An 8,993-nucleotide genomic window follows, 5' to 3' on the forward strand; every position below is an offset into this window, starting at 1 on the left:
GTCTGTACTCAAACCTGCAGCTGTGGCTCCAGCCCACACCCCTGTTGCAGGGACTGCAGTTCTGAGAATTCCTTCACTGTCTCTGGCTCTCTGCCTGAAAGAAGATTTCTGAGTTAAATGAGAAAAAAATGGTATTTTAACTTTGATTTTCTTTATTGTGGAAGTTTTTTTAGAAGGAAAGAGGATTGTGAGGCAGGCAGAACGGGGAACAACCTAAACATGTCTTTTCCAAGAATATGAAGCCTCATCTTTTATTGCCTCGTAGTCAAAATCCATGAGTCTTCCATTACAGAGTAATTTTACATTTAGTGCAACTGTCACAAATAATTCCTGTGAAATACGGAACCATTGTTTGTTTTGATATGCAAAGATAACATATAGCCATGGAGGGGAAAGGAGAATAAAAGCTTTATAATATAATATTCTATGAGAGGCTCCTTACCTAGTTTTTCCTGCTGAAACATTGACTGCAGTAGACAGGCAATACCTATGTGATCTATAGATCGAGTCTTCGCAACATGTAGAGAGATATTTATTGTAAGACCTTAAAAGAAAATTAAAAGGCTAATTTGAAAAGCCTGAACCCACAACATTTCATGACAACAACATACATATACCTGATCTACAAACCCAGAATACATACAAATACTCTTATGTCTCTTTTATTTTTCCAACTGATTGTTAGAGTGACTACCTGCCAGATAAGCAGGAAGTTCATTCTCTCTTTTGAGGCCTTCCCCACGCCGGCTCCTGACCTGTCTAAGAACCCGAGGGACTTGGGCAGTTTGGAAGAGGTTAGTGCAGCTTCCACACACCGTCAGAGGTCCTCCCAGTTGACTCTTGCCTTGTTTTTTGTTGGTGTCCAGTCTCCCCCAAGATCTGTGTAGGATTGCTGGACCACTGCTGATCCAGGCCCTGAAGAGTGACCCCACTCCAGTGTCAGCTGGTCAAGGGTGCGTCAAACCTGGGTTCCCAAGGTTTTAGACTCTGTGTCATCTTTTTTGTAGATGCACAACCATCATTGGAGACCCAGAAAATCAAAGGATGCTGGGTTCAGAGTGGTTCTGGCATTTATATTGTGAGTCCACACAACATTGCTTTTTTCCATTTTCTGGGACCCATACCTAACAGATAATATCTTTTTTGTTTTGTATGTCTCAGACCCAAGGACCTGATTATGCTTACTTTCTCTAGAGTGACAGTAGGGTTATGGACCCTCTTAAGGAAAGACTCTCTAAATAACCTCTAAACATCCTGCAACCTCTCTATAATCAAAGTTGCCTTTGGTAACCCAAAGGGTGATATATCCTATAAATGAGTCTCTCCAAGGTGACCTAAGCCAGTTTTTTAAGAGAGGCCACCCATGATTCTACATTGTCAAACTTCCTTTTCTAAAGGATGCTTGCCTCATTGAATACGAGTAGTTTTCTGGGATTTTCTTGCTGAATAATAGAACTAATCCAAACATTATCATTCATAAGCACCCTGCTGCATGCTTTTTTGAATCAATTTAATAAAACAAAGCAAAGTTACATATTAAGTTTTAAGCTCCTGGCTAAGTCATTAGTAAAAAGACTTAGTTTAATGGCAAGGAAAATAGTATCTAGTCTGTTACAACCTGCTGCACCTCTGTGTGTCCTGTAATATTCCTGTCCCAGAACAGTTTGCAATGGGAGTCACTCCCTGGTTCAAAGACCTTTATTAAAACTCCAGAATGTTTCTGGTATTTGTTTAAACACTTTCTGAAAGTTGATATTCATAATATCAATTCTTTATTATTTTAGAGGCTTTACTTCCCTCTAACTACTCTGCAAAAAGTCCATGCCTGTATTTCTTACAACCCAGGAACAGTGGCTCTGTTCCACAACCCTGCTCCTTCCTCTGCCAGGGGAGTATGTGTCCTGAGTGTGGTGGTTTGTTCCGTTCCTCTCTTCTCCATGTGGTAGTGCTGATTAGTCGGCTGGGTTAGTTATTAGCTGAAATCCAAATTCAGATCAGATCCCTCCATGATGCACAATTATATACCCCAAGACACATCTGTGAACATCTTCATAGGCCATGAAAAGCCAGGGATTTTTATTTCTTGGTCTTTGTATGTGCAAAAGTGTTGGTAACTATAGCCTGCAATCCATTTTCTTCATCACTCAGGAATGTCTAAGGACCAATATATGGCTACAAATAATATAAATGTAGATTTATTTCTATTGTACATTTAATTTGAAATTACAGTCCTTGGATAAATATTTTAAGGTGGAGTTCCAACATAGCAGGGCTACTTATTCCAAAGGCTTCAGTATTATCACCTTTCTGTTCTTTCCTTATATTTTCTCATTTGAACTTCACAGCAAAAGAATATGATTTTTTGTGTGTGAATGAGAGGCCCCACTTAGTTAACAGACACAGAGTGGTAGAACCAGCTTTTGACTGGGTGAATAGGAGAAAATATGCTACAAGAGAAGGAACTTTTGACTAAAAATTCCCTATCATCCCAAATTCATAAGCATGGGAGCTTCATCAATGATACATTGACTTCAACTACGTTAGGAGTTGCAGAGATATAGCTCAAGAATCATGAAAACAGAAAATCAAAAATTGATGTCTTAATAATTATCTCACACATTTTATAGAGGCTTTCAGATCAAGAATTAACACACAACAGGAAATGGAAAGAGCACTGTTATCTGCCAAAATTACTCAGGCAGCATTGTAAGCAAACTCACAAAATAAAGTCAGGAGAGAACCCTAACAGCTAATTTGGTAATTTTTAAAGGAAAGAATTGAATAAGAGCACCATAAGGAAGCTTCTCTTATTATAGCAAATCAGATCTTTAGTAAATTTTCCTCATTTAAATTTTTTAGGAGAAAGGAAACTAGAAGGCACCAAAGAGCTCTAAGAATGGGGTGTCTCACCTCAGACCAGCTGCACTGAGGAGGACAGAGGTCTGTCTACACAAGCCCTAGCAATAACTTTGAATATGGATCGATTGTTCTCTTCTCCACTGTTTTCACTTCTATAGCATGGGGTCAGTAATTGAGCAGCTTTCTCCAGGAAGGATTTGGAAGAATAAGATGCTCAATGAAGCTATCAGTCAACAAAATTGTACTAAAAAATCTATTCAAATCTGGCTGTCTCTTTTCCACTCAATCATTAGCAATTGTAACCCAGCTTCCCTTTGACACCCTTTCACACAGTCTCGAGTTCCCTACTACATAAGCACAGCTCCTAAAGAAGAATCTCAGAAAAGTTTAATCTTTGTAGAGTCCCTGGATTTACCACAAGACTTCTTGCCAGTCAGAAAAATATAATATTTTTTCTATATTCTCCACCAACTCTTTCTTCCGCTTCCTCCATTTTTGTTTGTTTGTATTTTGCTAAACAGTGAATTCAACTTTGTCCTTTTCAGGCTAGGTCAGAACAAATTTCACTATCAGGAAAATCATCTTATAAGAAATATCCATGCATAAACAACAAAGGCCTACTGCATAGTAGAGAACTGTATTCAAAATCCTATGACTAACCATAATGGAAAAGAATATGAAAAAGAGTGTATTATATATATATATATATATATATATATATATATATATATATAATTGAATCACTTTGCTGTGCAATAGAAATTAACACAACTTTGTAAATCAACTATGCTTCAATAAATTTAAAAAAAGAAATATCCAAATTGAGCTTTATATGAAAATAATTGAAAACAGTTTTCCTGTTTTACCAGTGCAATGGACAAGCCCTAACCAGTACCCTCAGATACCAGATTCACCAGGTTTTCTTCCCAAATCTCTAGACAAATAATCATCTTGATTCGAGGAGGCCATCAAGTGAATCTATTCCAGAAATTATAATATGTGTAAAAACTGACCTTAATGTTTCAACATTCACACCCTCCTAGGTAACAGCGCACTTTTTTTGTTAAATCTGTTTCTCCAAATTGTCCCAATCTTCACAGCATTATCAGCTTCCACAGGGATTTGCTGGCAGGTTTAAAAGGTCAGCATCAGCAGTGTACAGACCAAAGTTCCTGATACCACTCAGAACCTACAGCACTGGCTAATAACTATAATAATAGACAAAACAAAACTTGACATAAAAACCGGACTTAGTTCCATCTTCCTTTAACTCAAGCAGAGGCTCTACTCTTACTGATTAAGCTGGAAGAACTTTGACCATGTATTTATAAATATTCATGATGTATCCTGAATGTTTACTTCCTCAAACTGTTACCAAAGCAAGTTTATTGTTAATGACTGTTTGTCAGGACGTACTTATTTTTCATTCATGAACTTGATTTCTGCATCAGACAGATATCAGATTTCCTACGACCTTTCTGTAGCATTTAACACCATGTTGCCACATATTGATTGAAAACAGTTTCACAAGGAAATCATTCATAACAGGAAAAAAGTCATTTTTCAACAGAATTTATTGAAAGAACAAATATCCACTTGAGTCTCCAGATCTCTTCCTTAGAATAAAGGACTCTGATTCTGAAGATGAACTTTTGTATGTTCTTAAAGTCAAGTGCATAAGCAAACTCCAAGACAGGTGAATAAGACTCAGACTTCAAAGAAATACATTAATTTGAAATTTAAAACATAAAAACCAAGTTCCTCTTGCTTCCCTTACTGACCCCTTCCCAACTTACAAACACATAGATTTTCATTTATTTTTCTAGAATCACTTTGACTGAGACTGTATCATTATACATTATCCTAAAAGTGATAACCCAGGTGTTCAAAACTGAACCAGTTGGTTTTAAGAATGTGATGGTGTAATAAGAAAATATTGGATGTGACCATATCCACCACATAAAACAAGTATGTTCCCTCTGGTGGGACCTCCATGATGGTTTCTGGTGATGTTAATTCCCAGTGTCCAGCAGTTATCCCCCATAACCAGAGCTTCTTCGAACAAGTTCCAGAAAATGCTCAGAGATTCACACTGATCAGATGCATCAGTTACCAATCCCACTTGTTGTAAGGATTAGGAAAGGGGAAACTTTTCTCAGTTGTGCTATTTATGTCCACAAAAAGCATTTAAGGCTAGTAATTCTCCTCTGAATATACTTTTAACTCTGTCCTGTAGGTTTTGGTGTGAACTATTCCTTTTCTTTGCTTTTGGCATCCTTGGTTACTTTTTCTTTAAATTTTCTCTCTCCTTATGGTTTATCTGGAAATTCATTTTTTCATCTCAAAAGAGTTTACATTTTTTATATTTTTATGTTTTTTATGTTAATTGGGTTATGATCAGAGAATATCCCTATAAAGCTCTACTTTTCAAAAAAGTTTAAGGTTTACTTTGGGACCACACATAATCACAACTAACTTTATTTGAAGGCTATGAATTCATATTTGTGTGTGCATCTAAGTACTCAACTTTTTTTGTACTATTAAATTCTGTTAACTTTGTTTTGTTTTCTATGAATTCTGTCACATTCTGAAAGAGGATAGTTGAAATCCCCCACTTATCAAAATTCTTCTTGCAATGGCTCGTTTCATTTATTTAGCTTCGTTTTTGGCGGGTATGATTTATCTCTCCATAAAGTCTGTCTTTTTAGCATAATGTCCTGAAAACCATTTGTTTCTTCTTCTTCTTCTGTGATGCACTTTTCTCCTCAAAATCCATTCTGCTCTCTTTCCCTACTTTACTTTGCCTCAAAATAAAGTCTGTGTTGTCCAAACTTTCTTGTAGCTAGGTATGGCCATGAACTATGTTCTGGTCAAAGAAATGTAACTATAAGTGTCATGTGGTAGCTTCTAGGTATTTCTCTAAGACTCAGCATGCAAGCTCCAGGTCTACCAGCCGTCTTGAATCACAATTCCTTTCTCATAGGAATTGTTGGTCTTTTGGGATTTAACTATACCCTTCACTTGGTCCATTCACCATGTACCTTCCTTAATGAGATCTCCTTGGCTGGCCCAACAGTTCTCAATTCCCAGCGACTTTCCATGAACCTCTTCACATAGGAAAATATTTTCAGATATTTTTGCAAAACAGTATTTAAATCGATCATAGTGCTATTTCTACTTGACTGTGGCTGAAATATGTTGGAAAATATAATTTTGCAAAGCTGGAAACTTTCAGAATTCCAAACAAAAACCACACAAAGTTTCCCTTTGCATTGATTGGATAGCCAATCAATCTTATGATTTTTATCATCAGCATTCCTAGCCCAAGTGGTTTCCTTCATAGTTCAGTTCGTAAAGAATCCTCCTGCAATACAGGAGACCTGGGTTCAATCCTTGAGTTGGGAAGATCCCTTGGAGAAAGGAAAGGCTACCCACTCCAGTATTCTGGCCTGGAGAATTCCATTGACTGTATAGCTCATGGGGTTGCAAAGAGTCGGACATGACTGAGCAACTTGCACTTACTAGTTCAGGGTTTTAGAGCAGGATTCATGCGAAAAACTGCCCTGAAATTTGATCTTGGCATGCAAACTTTCAAAAGGAAAAATTATCAAGTGCTTGGCTCTTGAAACTAAAAAACGTTTTCATTTTTAATGTATTTTCTCCTCTCAACAATTTTTAGGTCTATTACAATACACAAAGTCAAGATTTTGAACCTTTGGTCTCAAGTCTCATTGGATTTTTTTGCAATCTCCCTTTCCTGGCTCAATCAGATTCAACTCCAGAATTTATAACAAGAGGGTTATAAGGGGAAAAATTAATTTTAAAGAAGGAAAATATGTAAGATGATATTTGAAACTATTATTCCACTGCATATAGAATTGGAGATTCTAATAATACAACCGTATGAATGCCAGTCTTGGTATCAAAAAAAATTCCTTGGTGTTCAAACTCCTACTATGAGCTCAGTGCCCCTAAACAAGTTATATAATATACCTAAGCCTCATTTTTCTCATCAAAAAGGGGGAAATAATAACCACTTGCCAGTTTTATGACATTTAAAATAAGATGGAATATATGTCAGGTAAACAGCAAAAATACCAGGACTTCTAGAATAGCGTTTTTTGGAGAAAACCCACAAAGACAAGAGACAGAGCAGGTGTGTAATTTCCCCAGTGGAAATTACAATCTGAGGCACCACCCACCAATCTAGCAGAGTCGGCATCAGGCCCTACGAAAGGATCCCAGTCTTGAGACATGGAGATTTTAAGCTGCATTAATGAGAAGCACCAGGTCTTACCCCAGCATAGAGGCTGGGCTCCATGATTATAACAATAGAAAGTAAAAAACTGTGCCCTCCAGTCCTGATCTGTCACCTCAGCATCCTTCCAGTATTAACATACATAATACCCAGGCTGGAGCTCTATATGAGGACAATTCCCTCTCTGGAAGGTTGGCTTGCAGGGAATCTGTTGTTCCTACCTCTCAGTCAGTGAAATCCACAGGCAGAGTCCCTAGCACATAGGCTGGTGTAAATGTAGAATGAACTGGGTGTCCATGGAGGCAATGTGTCCAGTTCCATCACAATGCAGAAAGTATGTTTGTTCAGAAAGTATGTTTGTTCTCAGATTAAATAATGTATTCAACAAGTGTTTACTGAGTGTCCATTCTGTACCAGGCTATCCTGTAGGCACTTGAGATATTCCTATTAACAAAATGCTCAAAGATATCAAATTCATGGAGATTCCATTTTCATAAGCATTAAATATAATAAGTAAATTGTATAGTATATTAGAAGATGAATCTATGGAGAGGAGAATCCAGCAGGGTAAAGGGATTAGGTAGTGCTGAGGGTGGGGCACAGGAAAGTAGTTCCCCTTGCAATTTTAGATTAGGTGGTCAGAGAAGGCTTGCTGGAAGGATAACATCTGGGCAAACACTTGAAGAAAATGAGGGAGTGAACCTTGAGGTTATCTGGGGCAAGAGCTTTTCAGGCAGAGTAAAGAATTCAGTTCTAAGTTAGGAAACCCCCAATGTGTTCAAGGACTGGGTGAACCGAAGAACCACAGGAGAGTTTTAAAAAAAGAATAACTAACTCCCATTGTGATACACACAATCAAAGGCTTTGGCATAGTCAATAAAGCAGATAGATGGTTTTCTGGAATTTTCTTGCTTTTTCCATGATCCAGCGGATGTTGGCAATTTGATCTCTGGTTCCTCTGCCTTTTATAAAACCAGCTTGAACATCTGGAAGTTCATGCAGCACTTTCACAGCATCATCTTTCAGGATTTGAAATAGCTCAACTGGAATTCCATCACCTCCACTAGCTTTGTTCGTAGTGATGCTTTCTAAGGCCCACTTGACTTCACATTCCAGGATGTCTGGCTCTAGGTGAGTGATCACACCATCATGATTATCTTGGTCATGAAGATCTTTTTTTTGTACAGTTCTTCTGTGTATTCTTGCCACCTCTTCTTAATATCTTCTGCTTCTGTTAGGTCCATACCATTTCTGTCCTTTATTGAGCCCATCTTTGCATGAAATGTTCCTTTGATATCTCTAATTTTCTTGAAGAGATCTCTAGTCTTTCCCATTCTGTTGTTTTCCTCTATTTCTTTGCACTGATTACTGAAGAAGGCTTCCTTATCTCTTCTTGCTATTCTTTGGAACTCTGCATTCAGATGCTTATATCTTTGGACATGGAACAACAGACTAGTTCCAAATAGGAAAAGGAATACATCAAGGCTGTATACTGTCACCCTGCTTATTTAACCTATATGCAGAGTACATCATGAGAAATGCTGGACCAGAAAAAGCACAAGCTGGAATCAAGATTGCCGGGAGAAATATCAATAACCTCAGATATGCAGATGACATCACCCTTATGGCAGAAAGTGAAGAGAAACTAAAAAAACCTCTTGAAAGTGAAAGAGGAGAGTGAAAAAGTTGCCTTACCTTAAAGCTCAACATTCAGAAAACGAAGATCATGGCATCCGGTCCCATCACTTCATGGGAAATAGATGGGGAAACAGTGGAAACAGTGTCAGACTATTTTTTTGGGCTCCAAAATCACTGCAGATGGTGATTGCAGACATGAAATTAAAAGATGCTTACTCCTTGGAAGAAAAGTTATGAC

This window comes from Bos grunniens, chromosome 10 (genome assembly GCF_055505025.1).
Source record: "Bos grunniens cultivar Pamir isolate PY7600 chromosome 10, Bosgru_T2T1.0, whole genome shotgun sequence".
NCBI classification, from domain to species: domain Eukaryota; kingdom Metazoa; phylum Chordata; class Mammalia; order Artiodactyla; family Bovidae; genus Bos; species Bos grunniens.